This window comes from Calidris pugnax, unplaced genomic scaffold, assembly GCF_001431845.1.
Source record: "Calidris pugnax isolate Ruff unplaced genomic scaffold, ASM143184v1 scaffold182, whole genome shotgun sequence".
In the NCBI taxonomy this organism is placed as follows: Eukaryota; Metazoa; Chordata; class Aves; order Charadriiformes; family Scolopacidae; genus Calidris; species Calidris pugnax.
Genome location: NW_015090968.1, coordinates 1,240,356 through 1,257,224, shown reverse-complemented (window position 1 = coordinate 1,257,224; position 16,869 = coordinate 1,240,356).

Genomic DNA, 16,869 nt, shown 5'->3' with positions numbered 1-16,869 from the left:
CTCGTGGCTCCTGAAATGCAATTGTGCCATCATATTCCTTTCCTATTTCCAGTGAGGCGAATAAGCAACATATAGATCTTCTGGCACCTCTGTTATGTCAGTCTTGGAAAATACTGCACCTTCATATCGCTTGATAGAAGAGTTCAATATACCAACAATTAGGAAATGACCATAGATCATCTTTATAGCTTCACAACTAGTGTCATAAAAAGATTTATGGAAGATGCTTGTGTGAGGAGGCTCCTGCAGCCCTCACGCAGTGCTGCTCTTGAAAAATCCCAGCAGGCTGGCTGCTCCTTGAAGATGTTGCTCTGTTTTTTCAAGTTTTGGATTGTGTTCTGCCAGCATTGGTGTCCGAAGGGTCAGAGAAAGGAGCTTGGACTGCCCATCTCCCAGCTTCAGCGGTAAGACTGATATGATCCTGGGTGCTGACAAAATGTTAAATTTTGACTTTCACAGAGAAGTCACAACATTAATGCAATGGGTTGCAATTCAAGAGACTCATATTCCAGCCTCTACTTTGTCTGTGACTTTGGGCAAGTCTGCTACCCAGTACAACCAGTAATAGTCCCCCGTTCACCTCTCCCAACTCTGCCACAGTGACCTTGCCCACGTTCTGTCAGAACATTTTCTACGTTTTGCTCTTGCTGATTTGTTCAAATCCTTGTGTCTCCATCCTATGACAGTCAATTTTAACTGTTAGTTTTAAGTTCCACCATATACTATCAGTGTGGAGAATACCCTCCCAACCAACTTCTATAGAGATCAGTCCAAAAAGGAACTTTAGTGTAGGATAGCTAGCCAGGGATCTCCCACAATGACCACCTTTCAGTTTAAGAGGTCATAGAGGTTATCAAAACAGAGTGTTTCTAATGTCCCAGCTTTGTTCATTTCTGATTAGGGTGTACAAAGATGTCCTAACACACCAGTAGAGCAATGGGATGTCACATAGATGTATTGACTCAGGCCCCACAGCAGCAGGACATGGGTTCTGCGGTGCCCAAATCAGAGAGCCCTTCAAGGGCAATGATGCCCCTTTCAGCCCCACACGTGGCTGGGTGCAAGGCAGGGGGTACCAAGGGCTCCCACCTGCAGTGCAAACCCTCCTCCTCATGGTTCTTCCTCTTCCACACAGCTGCCAGCCTCACTGTCTGGAAGTACAGTAATAGGAAGATCTTCAAAAGCCTGCCTTGAAGTGCAATATATAGTGACTGAAATAGTTTTGAAACAAATAGAAGATGGGAATAAACATGAGTGACTGTAATGAAATGGTGAATACCATTGAAGCTGTTCTTGATAATCATTCCTAATTTTTTTTTCCTCATGAAAATTCTTTAATAAGCAGAAGTACAAACCTCCTGTATTGCTTGCTGTATTGCTGTGTGACTGGTGAGCTATCAAACTCTGCCACAGAGGGGAAGTAGAGTATCGTTGTAAATCCACGTCAGTGCAAACAACAGCTCCTGCTTTCCAATGGAATTAAATCCCCGTCAGTAAAAGCTGAAATACTGAACTTCTTCCTGCACCAAACTTTTTTTTTTATTTAGAGAAAGAAAATAATGAAACCTGCTTTTCTGTATTGCAAACTGTAAGATTTGCAGTATTTCTCTTTCCTTAGCATTTGTTATGAAGGAGGGCAAACTACCTGGAAACAGGATGCTCATAGGTTGGTTCTCCTTTCGGGCTCTAATGTACTGCTTGGCTTCAGAAGAACTTCGCTACCCTTCTGCTGGGACGTCAGGATTATGGCTTAAAATGAAGAACATTATTTTAGAAGGTACTGATTAACCGTTAAGCGGGTGTCTTTTCACTGAAATGGCTGATGAGGAATGCAGAAGTTTAATCTCGGTGGAACAGCAGCATCATTAGTATCTAAGGAGCATTTATTTGTGTAAGTCACTCACATGAACAGGCTCGTAAACGTGACTGCATTATCCCACAATGTTTCTTAGAGCCAGACCTTTGGGTAAATATTTGCTAGAACAGACACCTAAGGGTGTGAATTTGACCCAGACCAAGCTCTCTCCATATAGAATGTCTTTTAAAGAAATCTTGGAGGAATTGAGGGAACTTTAAAGTTCCTGTGGCTTGGGACACGTGCAAAGGGGATGTAACGGTGCTGGGCACTAGGCACACACAAGCTCGTTGCTTTTGCTTTCTATTGTTTGTGTGCACGCTTCGCTCGTTGCTTTTGCTTTCTATTGTTTGTGTGTGCACACTTCAGAGAGAGAGAAAATCATCTGGGATGTTAACACCCTAGAAGACTGCAAAGTGCTTGCATGAAGCTTTTTTGTCTTTTGTGAAGGTGAAGAGACTATAAATGCATATACAGCAGGAGGGGTGAACAGTAAGGATAAAGTTTGCAGAAGTTATTTCAAGCAGTCTCTGCTATGAAGAAGCTTAATTTGGAAACTGGGTCCTACTAACGCCATCAGATTTACTGACGCCATCGGATTAATATTCTTTTTAGAATTACATGTGTATCGACACAGAAAGCTAATAATAACCCTGCTGCCTCTGTAGGGACCATAATGTGCTCTCAGATAAACGTAAAATCGGTGCTGCAGCCCAGAGAAAATCTCATGTGGAAAACTGTCCCCACTGAAATGAGTGGGAGGGATTGTTTTTTGCACAGATGTTAACGTGGCAGGACACCGTCCCCTGGTGCAGGCTCGCTGCTTAGGGGTTTGCTAACAGGCAGAAAAAGCTTTTTTTGAAACTTCTGTTTTATAATTTGCTGTCTGGTGAAGACTAATGCAAAAAGCTCGGTTGTTGTTCTGGGTAAGGCATTAATTACTTTGTTGCTTCCTCCTGGCTCACAACAAATTGTGGGGAGCTTTGAAAGCCCAAGGAAAAAAGAAATTAATCTTAACAGAGAGAAAAGAGTTAGCAAACAGCACCTGCACTGGGGAGGCAGCAGATGGACTCTACTCCAGCCCTCCATCCTCCCGGGGCTGTACCACCTGGGTACCTGGTCTGAGCTGGATTCTCCTCCCACCCAGGATACAGGACAGGGTTGGGGAGTAGATGTGAACAACTGCTCAGGATTGAGGTCTTCCATCTCCTATGCAAGAAGCAGGGTCTGTTCCTGTCATCCCTGTAGTAGCCTGAGAGCGATTTATCACTGCCAGCCCTCAGTGAAACCCTGAGGGCATCTTAGCTGCTGCCCTGTAAGCCTCAGGGATATTAAGTTAACCTTTTTTGCTCCCATTAACTGGCTCTGTTTCCACAGCTGTGATGACTACATTTAGCCCGTGTTCAAGGGTATTTCCCAGGATGATGTGTATTTCTCTTCGGCAGGCTGCACCACAGCACCTAAGTTGCTGCTCCCTTGGGGTGTGGAAAATGGTCATCCACAGCAACTCAAAGCTCAGCAAGTATGATTTCCCTGCCAGGACAGGGTGCTTGGCGTCATCCCCTTGAATGGGAAGAGCACTGGGGCCTGTGTCACTGGCATCACCAGTGTGCATATCCACACTTGCACCCTGGCAAGCCCAGCCTGCCTCTGCCTGCTCTCTGGTTACTTCCAGGAATCTCCATTTCTTTCCCCATGTAACCTTGTGAAGTGAACCACACTCAACTGTCCTGACTGACAGCTGCACGTTGCCTGTTTCCCCATATTTCAGAAAATTTCTGTAGAATTAGGACTGCCTGCTAGAAGAGAAAGGGAAAAAACTTCATCTTCCACATTCCTCAGAGAAGAACCATGGGAACTTTTGTGCCAGGAGATATGCCCTATTCAGCCAGAGAAATTTATGTTCATCTTATTTACTTTCCTGGAAGAGATGGATTAAGAGTAAGAATCTCCATCCCAAAGCTTCTTTTCCTTTGCTAGGGTACAGAAGAAAACTCCTGAAAATACAGATATTCACTCTTGGAAAGGCTCCCAAGGGCACTCCACAAGTTTTAACACCAGAAATGATAAAAACTTTCGTATTGAGCATTTGTAACGGAAAAGCAACCACAGGCTTCTGTAGTGATCAATACCCAATTTGTTATTGATGCAGAAGCCTCATTGTAGTAGTATACCAGATGCATCTTCCACCTACAAGCCTGCCTGTGACTATTAGCTCCCTACTTTGGCTCCAGGCTCAAATGTCAGAGGAGATATTATAAGGTTCTTCTCATTCTCCATGACTTCTTTTTATTAGTCTGACGTACATCCTGCAGAAAGCCTGTAAATTACTTTATAATCACAAGGCCAGAGACTAGTCTTCTGTGTAAAGTCCTGTCTCATTGACATCCTGCAACCAGTCCTTCCCCTGTCCTCCTTCATTAGGGTTTCATTCAACTGGTGCCCACTCTGTGTGCGTGTGAAGGTGGGTGGCCTCCTGGCATAGGCAGGAATAGTAGCCCCCTTTCTCCTTTCATTCCCTTTCTGTCATGATTTTTGAATGCTAACCTTGGATGACTTTCCTCTCTCCCTGCTTTCTGTAGAGTCAGAGATATATCAGTGGTTTGGAAATTAACATTTTGGGTTTGTGATGTCTTCCCCTTTCTTGCTGCTTGACCAACCTCTCATCTTTTTCTTCAATTAGGAAAGATTGCTCTGCTGATGCTATTGTCCACTCAGCTGGAGTGAGGCCAATCTCTCATCACTTCAGCTCTCCTTGATTGCTTCCTGCCCAAGCTCTGACACAGAAGTTTGCACAGGAATTTGAAAAGTGATTATGAAATCCCACAGATCTTCACAAAGAGAAACTTGGCCTTCATTTTTACTCAGAAAACAGTTACGGTAAAGATTATTTTAACAGAAGAGGTAAGTCTTAGTGTGGTAAAGTTTTTGTTTGTTTTGTAGGGGGGTTTCTGTGGGTGGTGGTGGTGCTTGTTTTGAAAGGAGAGCTTTTATTTAAGGGTCCCAAACAATTTAACTTCACTACTTTAGTTAGATAGTTTTAATTTTTCGTAATGCCTCTGCCTAGACAAGCTGTTAACAGTTAATTTGTGTCAAAATAGAATGTAAAATCAGCTCTTTGTACAATACTAGAAATCCCATGCGCTTCCTAAAGTAAAATTGCTACAGAGACAGGAGTTTTAAAAATCTGTGATTCCAACAGATAGCATATATCATTGTTTATTAAGTAATTTTACAAAAATTTAAAAATACAGATGATAACGTTTGTTTTGACTCTTCTTAGCTTCCTTATGATTCTTATTCAGAGTAGGGAAAACTTTGTATTCTTATATTTTACAGTTACTGAGTTTCGGTTTCTCTTCCTCATCACCCATGTCTGGCAGGACAGGTGACAGAGCATCCAGGTCTCGGGTGGATCTGTTCCTAGTCAGGGGTGACAAATGTATCTCAAAGCAATGCAGAAATGCCATACCATGTGAGAGTGTGGGATTCAAGTTGGAAAACAAAACCCTTGACATCTAATCTACCTGCCATAAATAATGTTATTATCCCTCTTCAAGTTTGACACAACAGAAAGGTGACTTCACCATTGTTACAAGGCAAAAGGATGGCTCTGGGGCTGGAAAAATATAATCATGTTTTATATGTATTTGTTTACTGGGTAAAAGTATTACTAATCAGTATGGCTGTTTGTTTCAGAGTTATTTGTCACCTTTGCCCAGAAACTGGATTAATGCAGTGGTTTTAAACAGACAAATTTGTGTGTATGCTTGGTCAAGGTGTCAAAATATTTGGCAGCTGGCTAGTTGTGCTCCAATGATGATACAGCACTGTACCTGCTCGTGTTACATCTGGTGGCACTTCACCCCTCCAGCACTTCAGCACTTACTTTCCATTTATGAAACAATTCCAGAAGGCCAAGCAATAACCAGTAGTTTCTGCTCGTTTTGGTGGCACAGGTTTTGGTTCCATGTTAAACAAGTGCTGGAGCGTGTCCAGAGGAGAGCCACCAAGCTGGTGAGGAGTCTAGAGAACAAGTCCTATGAGGAGAGGCTGAAGGAACTGGGCATGTTTAGTTTGGAGAAGAGGAGGGTGAGGGGAGACCTCATTGCCCTCTACAACTCCCTGAAAGGAGGGTGTAGAGAGGTGGGTGTTGGCCTCTTCTCCCAAGGGAATAATGACAGGACCAGAGGAAATGGTCTGAAGTTGCAGCAGGGGAGGTTTAGATTAGATATTAGGAAGAATTACTTTACTGGGAGAGTGGTCAGGCACTGGAACAGCCTGCCCAGGGAGGTGGTGGAGTCACCATCCCTGGAGGTATTTAAGAAATGTGTAGACGTGGCAGTTCAGGGCATGCTCATGTGCCCAAGATTGTTTGGTTGTGTCTGTTGTGTCTGTTTGTGGGTGTTTTTTTGTGTTTGTGGGTTTGTTGGTTTGGTTTTTTTTTTGTGGTTGGACTCGATGATCTCAAAGGTCCCTCCAACCATGAAGATTCTGTGATTCTGTGAAAAGCTGTCTAGTATTCATGCTATTTCTCAGAAGGGTCAACAGGTTGTCTATCTGTAAGAATAACCCTTTGGAGCAAGTCCAGAGGAGGGCCACTAAAATGATCAGGGGGTTGGAGCACCTCTGCTACGAGGACAGGATGAGGGAGCTGGGGTTGTTCAGCCTGAAGAAGAGGACGCTCCGGGGAGACCTGATAGCAGTCTTCCAGTACCTGAAGGGGGCTAGTGGAGAGCTGGGGAGAACCTGTTTACAAAGGCCTCTGGTGATAGGACCAGAGGAAATGGCTTTAAGCTGGAGGGGAGCAGATTTAGATTGGAGATTAGGAGAAAGTTCTTTACTGTGAGGGTGGTGGAGCACTGGAACAGGTTGCCCAGGGAGGTGGTTGAGGCCCCATCCCTGGAGATATTCAAGGTGAGGCTCAATGAGGCCCTGGGCAGCCTGGTCTAGTTGGGGGTGTCCCTGCTGACTGCGGGGGGGTCGGACTAGATGGCCTTTGGAGGTCCCTTCCAGCCTGGATGATTCTATCATTCTATGATCTTTTCCACATTTACAGAGGAAAACCCTTGGACTCAGTGCAGCGAATTGTCCAGTTTAGGAGACACAACTGAGAGCCCTCCTTCATATGCTGTTAAGTCCCACAGCCCTTTCGTAAGCAGTGTTGAGAACAACTGCTGCGTTGGAGAAAGCATGCTTTTCTCTGCCCACCCTGCCAGATATTCTGTTTCACAAACAGCATTTCAGTTGGTATTGATCATTTCTCTGCCTCCTGGAGTCACCAATGAAGAACACTGTGAGAACAAAAAGGGTACGTTCAATAAAATACTACATATTTTTCTTTGTTTTTTTCTGGAAAAAGAGTAAAAAATTATCTCTATCATTTTCATTGCTGCTATAAATTTTCAGCAAGAACTGGTGCTGTCACCTTTTGCTTGGTTGTGACGATTTTGGCATGAGCTGAAAGTCTATGGGTGACAAAGCTTTTACTGGAGCACCCCCAGAGTTGTGCAACACCTTCCTTACAATTTAGTTTCTCTCTTCTCCATTCTGTCCTTGTTTTAATGAACATTTTAATTCCTGAAGTACTGCAAATTTTCATTCACTTATCTTTCTGTATTTTGGGGTATTTTTAAGAGAGAAAAAATTATGGATTTTTATGTATGGCATTCGGTATTATTAGAGAAAAGTGGTCTTTTATATTCTTGGAGGAAAGTAACTTATGAACTGAAAAGTAAATAGTGGTAGTCAGGGAGGATGGGTAACACACCAGTGAAATTTCTCTAGTAAGGCTAATCAGTAAGCAGTGCAAAGGATCAATCGGATTAATTCAGTGAAGAATCAGGCCAAAAAAAAATGCTGCCAACATAATGCCCCTCATATCTGGGATCAGCATGAAGAGCTGCAGGAAGGGCTTTGCACTGGGTGCTCACCCCAGGCTGCTCAGCAGGGCTGCCCAAGAACACAAGGAAGGAGCAAGGTTCTCATGCTGACCTCGAAGGATGTAGGACTCCTGTCCAAGTGTGGAGGATTTCTAAAAAAATAGGGGAGAAACCATTATCCGTGCAGCAAAGACCTACTGCTATGCTTTAGCTGAGGCTGCTCTCTAAAGGGACTTCCCCCTTATGACCTGTAGGTGAATAGATGTTGCCTCAGGGCTGGAGAAGGTTCTTCTTCTTCCGTGCTCCAGCCTGGGTGCCCAGAAGCAGATCCCAGCTTTCCTCTGGGGAGATCTCTGCTGTATAAACTATAGCAGGCAGGACCTGGACACTTGTGACAATGGACACAAGGGGCAATATCTAATACCACGTGTTAGAATGTGCACCTAAGGTCAAAATAGCACCCCTCTTCCTCTCTCTCAGGCTGAAGAAGGCAGAATAGCCTATGGCCAGCTTCAGTCCCCAGATAGAAACCATCCGGTCAGTGATTTTAAAATAAATACCAAAACAAAACAACCCCTGAGAAAACACCCCTCAAGCCTTTACCAGATCAGATACAATTATAGTGCCTAGTCCAAAATGAATCTTGACATGCAGTTAAACCAATGTCAGAGTCACTTAAAAAACGAAATGAAGACAATGTGCATGAGCCAGAACATTATTATTATTAATATTAGTATTTTATCATTATTATTTTTCTCCCTTAGGCAACGAAAGGATTTGAAAAGTATTTCAAACAGGAATTTGAAATCCTGCTCTTTAAAGATTCACCAGGATTGTCATTTGCCTGGAAGCATCAATGCCAAAAAAGTTACCATGGGAACGGTATGTGATTCTGTCATGCCTTTAACCTCTCTAATCCCAGGGGTGGGAGTCTGAACCAGAGTCCTGAACTCCGGCAATTATACTTTTACTAATGGTTTTCAGTCCAGAGGGGAACATATTCAATGGGGAGGAAAGGTGATTCAGATATATTAGTAATATAAGCTCTACCTTGAAGTGTCATTAAGAGCACCACCCTCTTCTACCAAAAATAGCCAAGTAGCCACATTACTCAGATTAAAAAGCCATTTGAAAAAAGCATGAATCTCCTAGAATAAACCTAGCTTTTGTTCCCAACCAGAGCCACTGCAATTACTCTTCATCTTGATTAATTACTGATTAATTAGTCTCAGTTAACATTAAGAAAGAACTTTTGCATCCCCTCACTTCTGTTTTATTTAGATCTGGAGCTTTAAAGAAAGTTTCTGTTTAACTCTACAGCACTTTGAATATTAATTGCAGGAACTATATCCAATGCAATAAATGCTCCTGGCCTAATTCTGTTATTTAGCAAGAATGTGTGAAACCCAAAAGGAGAAAAAATCTCAGTTTAAAGTTAAAAGCCTCAGTATTGGACTCCGTGTCTCATACAACAGGCATAGTATTTTTGGTTTTAATAATTATAAGGAGATTTAATGCAGCATTAAATCTCAGTCACTGCAATCAACAATTATGTTTTTTATAGAAACCTTAAAAGAAAACATGGTAACAAATGGGTAAGGACATAATTTCATCCTTAATTTATAAATATCTTGACTATAATACACATGCAGTTTATATTAAATTACTCTGACAAAGTAAAAACTTCAGTAGGAGGAAAAAAGCCATTGCAGTGTCTTGTAAAAATTCTGGTAAAAAGGCATGTCACTAAATAACATAATTTTTAAAATCTAGTTGCCGATTGCAAAGCCAAAATGAGCACTTGGAAATCTCACTCTGTTTAAGTCTCGGTAGCACTTGCAAACTATGGTCTGTGTTCTCTGGTTAATTTTGGAAAGTCCAAGTTGCTTATTATTTTCTTTCCTCTGAAAGGATGCCAAATACGTATCCTCTGAGCTGGAAGGAGCTAATCATGCTATGTTTAGTCAGCCCTAGATGAAAGAACAGCTCAGAAGTGTGGAAAGATGTATATCTCAAAACAGTGAAAAAAAGGGAAAATTTTCAAATTAACCACTTTTTTTTTTGTTCTTCCTACTTCTCTCGTCAATTATTTGATCAGCATTTTTTGTAATTTAAATATTACAGCAAATATCTGATCTTTTTGTTGTCTTACACTTTTGCACAGACTCCTCTATAGACCTGATATTGGTTTGTACCCAATTATTCCCAGCCAGCTTGGAGGAAAATACACTGGCAGGAAATATGTATTAAGACATGCTGGGAAAAGAATTACTGGTGCTCAGGCACAAAAGGTGTCACAGAGCATGGAGACCGCAGAAAAAGTGGTTTGAGCACAAAAGATGACATGAATAAAGTGGAGCAAAGCAGGTCAATTTTCGCTGAAGAAATGCAGAACAATTTATGACTCAGGCTCAATCAGGTCTAGTAGAGATTTGAGAAATAATCAGATCTGAATGAATACTTGACTCATAGATGGTCCGAAGAATTGCTCGGACATGAAGGTTAAGATTAGGCCAATAGAATTTCTCCTGCGTTACCTCTAGCTGTATCACCATCTCGCTTCAGGAGCCTGCTCTGCTCTCCTGGGTGAGATCGTTCAGCTTTTTAGAGGATTCGTGTGCTCGGGAACAGGGGCATCTGCCAGGGAGCAATGATTGTGTGCACAGCGTGCCAGGTTGTGGCAAAACTTAAGAACTAGTATCAACAAGAACTGTACATGTGTGTATATACATATATACATACATATGCATATATATATATATATATACACAAACATACACCTATGTAATCTTGAATGTGAAGATGTACAAATTAGGAACTTAAATGTAGGACTTTCCTATTTCTGGATCTCTCTGATAGAAATACGCCAGTATATGCTGTGTGGCAGATATGCAGTGAGGCCAGGGCATCTAGAAGTATTTAACTAGCCACACGTGTGCTGCACGAATTATTTAAACATACACAGTTTACATATCCAGAATGCACAGGACCTAGTGGACCCACACCGGGGATATTGCTCAGGATTTCTTGATATCCACCAGTTTAGTCAGGGACTCTGCCCCAGTCATACAACAGGATGCCCAGGAATCCCAAATAAATAATGTTCCCATTCCTCCCAGGCAAAATTTCCAGATGACCATATCCAAGGTAAGCTCACCCAGCTCACCCAGCTGGTGAGCACACCACTTCTTAGCTGCCATCGTGTTATTATATGGTGCAGAAAGGTCTCTCGTGACCCCCTGGTCACCTGGCACGTTTCTGGTGTGTCAGGGTGCCCTCCCATGTCTTCACAACAGCCACATTCTGGGCATGGCTGGAGCTATTTTGCATCCCACCACCTTAGATATCAGAGCTACTGCAGCACTGAGCTTCCTGACGGCTACGGTCATCTCTGAATCTTGCCAAAGTAACTGCTCGGCCATATTCTATAGGGATCCTGGAGGATGGGGTGTTTCTATGGACACACGTCTTCCATAAGATTTATTAGAAGAAGTAGCATAATTCTCTTTCTTTGGGAACTGGAAAATAAAACACTGTGCTCTCATTATTTCATGAAGCAAATTTCGAAACTCTGCAATCAGAAAGAAGCAAAACTAAAATCTAAAAATTGTGTTCCTTTTCTTGGTCTTATTTTTCTCTCAGTGAATGCTTATCATTCAGAGACAGAATGCATGAATTTTCTTGGAGTGCTGATGATTATATTTCCTCCAAAAAGTCTCCAGTAGGGAAAATCATGAGCAGAGGCAAATAAATACCAATGCAATGCACAATAGCTCCTTTCATGATCAGAGAATAAAGTGAAGGCAAAACTTTGTCCAAGAGCAATAATCGTTATGATACCCACTGAATAGCAAGTTTGCTATGCATAACTTCTAAAACTCTTGGAAAGTTACCACTCATTCACAAATTACACAGCTCCTGTAAAATGCTTTCATTCTGCTTTGTTTTGCTTCTTCCATGCCCTAGAAGTCATTTTGAAAGTTAAAGAGATGTCAGCCTGCTGTAATAACTAACAATCCTGGCATGTTTTAATGGCCTGTCTTATTTGGCCCTCTGAGTATGTATCCTTGCACAAACAATCCTAAAATATGATTAGTTAAGAACAACAAGCTTATTATTCTCTATTAATGACATTGTGTGTTTCCATTCCTTGTCACTGATTTTATTAAATCTTTCTGGAGAAGCATTAGCAGTAGTGAGCCCTCTGACTAAAACAGCCCAGGAAAGTGGTTCTCACGCTGTCCTGTGTTTATAACATCTTAATCATGGGAAAAAAGCATAGTAAGGGGAAAAATCTGGGAGGATAAGGGGATCCATTTGGTGTCAGGCTTATTTCTGCAGTGAAATCCTGCCACTGAAATCAGTGACCTCCTGCATGAGCTGATTTTTAGGCAAATTTTAATCTTCTGTAGAAACATCATTGGAAGAAAATACTTGCAAGGCTGATGGTGATCAAGAATCAGGGAAGATGCAAACACTGTGTTAGGCTTCCCTAAACCATGCTGATGATCGCTCCAGCCAGTACAAGCACCAAGAAAATAAATTTTCCGTCTCCATTTCCTTCCTCTTTCCCCACCCAAAATTGGCAATAAATCGGCTCGTCTCAGGAATGCACTTTGTGCATTCAAACCTGGAAAAGTGGCCGCTTTCCACACAATTCCACAGTGGCAGTCACGTGCCTGCCTCTACAACAGGGGACACAGCAGGAGCTGGCAAATTTTCTCAAAATTGTAGGAGTACTTTGAAAACCAGGTTTATCCCTTCCTCTCGAGAAACAACTGTCAAGATACAATGAAATGTTTATGAACATTGTTTTAAAATTTAAGTAGATTTATTAAATTATTTCCATTCAGAGTAGATTTTCCTGTGTTCTGTATGTGCAGGTTGACAGTTTCTGTCTTCTATGTTCGTGGGTCATATGCAAATCCAAGTGAAATGAATCCTCTGTACGACACTGCAAATTGCAATAATTTCTGTGTGAACATGGGGGTACATTTTCATAGAAATGGGCAGGAGATTGACATAAGCAATAGAAGTGAATAAAGCTTTTGAGATCAACCATGACATTCAAAGCCACTTGCTTTACTCTTCATTGTTCTTTTGCAGAAATATGAAATGCAAATATAGTACAAGTAAAATATGGTAAGAAGTTAAGTTTCCTGTAATTTTGAAAGTATCAGTCAAGGGATGAGAATAAATGAGAAATGTCTTTCACTATTCTTGATCTGTTTTTTCATTTGAGGCAAGTGGTTGGTAAATTTTTAGAGAAGCGGGACGCAATGCAGATTCCATTATATGACTTCTAAACCATTACAATATTGTATTATAGTCAGTAGCTTCAAAAGGGTACTCATATCTGAGTTCAAAATGGGTTCTTGCATCCCAGTTGCACTCTCTGCAGACGATTATCTGCATAGACATTTGCTTCTCATGAAAAATGTATGATCTGTACTGTGAGAATAAATGAAGAGAAGCAAAGCAAAGAAGTTCCATTTTCAGCTAATTGCTGTCTGTCAGACAGCACACTGTTTCAGCTCTCAATTGTCCTTTGGTATCTGTCAGTGCTAATATCCATATATTTTTTCAAACACCCTAAGCTTCAGAGTGCAGATTCAGCCTGTCTGAGATGAACTGCACTACGGACCTTGCCCACAAAGGCTTTGCTGAAGTCAACAGAACCTTGTGCACCTAAGGAAGGAGCCCTGAGTGATGCTACTGTAGCTTCTTGAATATACTGTGGATGAAACTGGGCCAGGTGATGAGGTATCTTATTCAACCTGCCCACCCAGCCCCTGTCTGAGAGGTGCCACCATGACACTGTCATGGCTCAACAAGAGGTCTGGCAGCTCCAGAGCTTTCTAGTGTGAACTTTCACAGTCAGTGAAGCAAATGTGAGGTATCTTATTCAACCTGCCCACCCAGCTCCTGTCTGAGAGGTGCCACCCTGACACTGTCATGACTCAACAAGAGGTTTGGCAGCTCCGGAGCTTTCCAGTGTCACAGTCAGTGAAGCAAATGGACTGAGAGAGTTGGGGTTGTTTAGCCTGAAGAAGAGAAGGCTCTGGGGAGACCTTTTAGCAGCCTTCCAGTACTTGAAGAGGCCTACAGGAGAGGTGGGGAGGGACTCTTTATCAGGGAGTGCAGCGGTAGGACGAGGGGTAACAGTTTTCAACTGAAAGAGGGGAGATTTAGATTAGATACTAGGAAAAAATTCTTTCGTGTGAAGGTGGTTGAGGCACTGGAACAGATTGCCCAGGGAAGCTGTGGCTGCCCCATCCCTCGAGGGGTTCAAGGCCAGGCTGGATGGGGCTTTGAGCAACCTGGTCTGGTGGGAGGTGTCCCTGTCCATGGCAGGGGGTTGGAACTCGATGATCTTTAAGGTCCCTGCCAACCCAAACCATTCTGTGATTCTATGAAAACAAAATCATTGCCAGTTTACTTTAGACAGACAGCCTCTCACAGGAACAGCTATATGGTGCAATCAGCCACCCCAGAGGGGAGGTAGAGAACGAGGAGGTGAACCACTTCAGCCTTCCAGCTTCTACATGTGAGCTTACATCCACAGGTGCTGTTAGGAGATAAGTTTGCAACAATGACTTCACAGGAAAACTTAATGTTTCACTACAGAATAAGTTTATACTGAATTTGCTTATTTTCTTCTTCTTTTTAACTACAATAGGAGGTGGCATTCTCTGTTCAGCTCGGTATCCTGTTTTATTAAATTTCTCTTTATTTATTTTGTAGTACTATCAAGAACCTTGAAAAATCAAAAGTAAAACTTTGCAACATACAATGCTCACAAATGTGGTGAGCCAAGTTATTTTGCTTTGATCTCTCCAGGACCAGGTTGATTTGGTCCTGGGGGATAAGTGTCTTACTGATCATTGTATTGCAGGGAAGGACTGCTGTGAATAGTCTTTTTCAAATAAGCCTGAAGTTCTAGCATGTTTAACAGCTTCATTTTGTCCTTCATGTCAGCAGTTAACAGAGAAGTAGCAACTCTTGCGTTCCTTAAATCATCTGGAAAAGCTGTGCTCCAGCTTTATGCTATGCAAGCTTTTCCCAATAAAAACAAAATTCTCCAGTTGCAAATGCAGACTATTACCCATCATTTTACACCGTAACATGCAAAGTCTTCCCTGTTGATACAGATGTTGGGTATTGTTATATGTCAAGACATATACCTGCCTAAATCGTAGGCAAAACCACATCCATTTTTCATGTTTTCCATTCTTGTGTAAAACACTGGTGATTTTGTGTACCGAATACTGAACAGGGATAAACGTGCCATTGTACAGCATATCATGTCCACAAACTCTACGGTATGAACACTGGCATGATACCAGTAGGCATCTCAGTTGTGCTTCTCTGCTATAGGGAAGGACAATGCATCAGGAGGTGCCCAGCGACTGGCAAAGAGGGAGTTTTGGAGGGCACAGAAAGAGAACTCACATCTGTAGGTTACTGACACATGGTTAGATTTAAAACTCAGTCAGAAACCTTTTCCTAAGGCGTTTTTTTACCTTCTGCCCACACAGTTATTTTTTTTATTACCTAGTATTGTTTGAGGGATAAATAGTTTCCCATGCCAGGTATTATGTTCACAGACTTGAACAGCTCTTTGTTTAAAAAGAGAATCCAGGCACCCTGCCCTCACCTTTCCTTGCTATTCAAACAAGGGAGTATCTCTACATCTGTTCCTCCTTTCATATAAGAAAGACTACAAGGTTTTTTGGAAAATTGTGTCCTACTGCCTTCAAAATGGGCCTTAAGACTTCCCTGTTAGCTCAGCTTATTGCAGAATAGTTACTTGGCCTGTAGTTTTCATAATGCGTTCCTAAAAAATTGATTTGGTGCTATGCACTACATTGCACAAAGAATATTTTCTCATTAAGGTTTTCTTGATCATTTTCAAACATTTTAACGTAAAGAGTTCAAACTAATGATATTCCGTCTAGTATCTTCAACCAATAGTTATTAAGAAAGCTGATCTCTTCACAAAGAAAATATCAGCTGCTTGTTTTAAAATCTCTCTGTAGTTCCTGAGCTAAATATTCTTCACTGGGAGGAGAGAAATTAAAAGACTGCTGAGTTATAGAACCTGCGTCTATCATCATTATCACCAGTCCTTATAAATTTCTTTAGTCTACCTTTTACATGGCTCACGAAATGCTAAAAGTTCAAGAGAAATCTCCTTATGGAGCTTTAATGCTGCTTTGTCTGATACAAGAATTGTAAAGTAAATCCTCACCTATAAGACTTTATGTTTTACCCTCTAAGTGTTTTGTAAAAACTGTTGCTCATGCAGTATTAATGAATCTCTTTGCTGTAAATTGTTAACCCATCGATGTTGGGTAAACGTAATATTTTTAGTTGCGTTTCTCTTGTTGAACTATATATTAAAATATATCACTCAAAAGATATATTAAAAACAAGAATCTGACATTAAGTTCTTTTATGGCACAGAAATAATCTAAAATTTTCTGTGGAGGTCTAATTTTCAGGACTTGTCAAAGAAGGAGCAGTCTATTTTTTCCAAAGGTATGAATATGAGACACGTGTTAAACCATGTTAGACTTCTGCTCAGAAAATTTCACTCAGGATTAAATGGTTTGGATTGTTCAGAAGTGAATTAAATTTTCATAACTGAAAGCTGTTTCTGAGCACTACCATGCTGAGGTCTAATGCAAGTTGCTCTGTGCATTGCTTTAAATTTAAATCTTTAGTTAATTCAGTTTAGCTTTCTTGAGTGTCTCTGTGGAAAAGAAGTATTAATGGAATAACACTGATTTGCCTTCTTCATGATTAAATAAAAAAGTAAAATTAAGGAGAAAGCCAGTTCTCTCTGGTTTGATCTCTTCCAAGATTTGCTGACTTCACTATAGAGAGTGGAGTCTCAGTTAGTATCAATTTTACTTTCAAGATTTTTTTTTTTTTTTCTTGCAAAGCGTGCACTGACTGCTTCATAAAATCTAGGCATCATTTTTCTTTGCTAGGGTATGACTTTCCAATGATCACTGCTGCTAGCCAAAGTTTTCAATAGAGGAGCATCAGCCAATGACTTAGGTCACACTCAGCCCTCAGTCATATCCTCTCCTTTGCCCTCTCCCTGATGACTGCTCAGTCCTACAC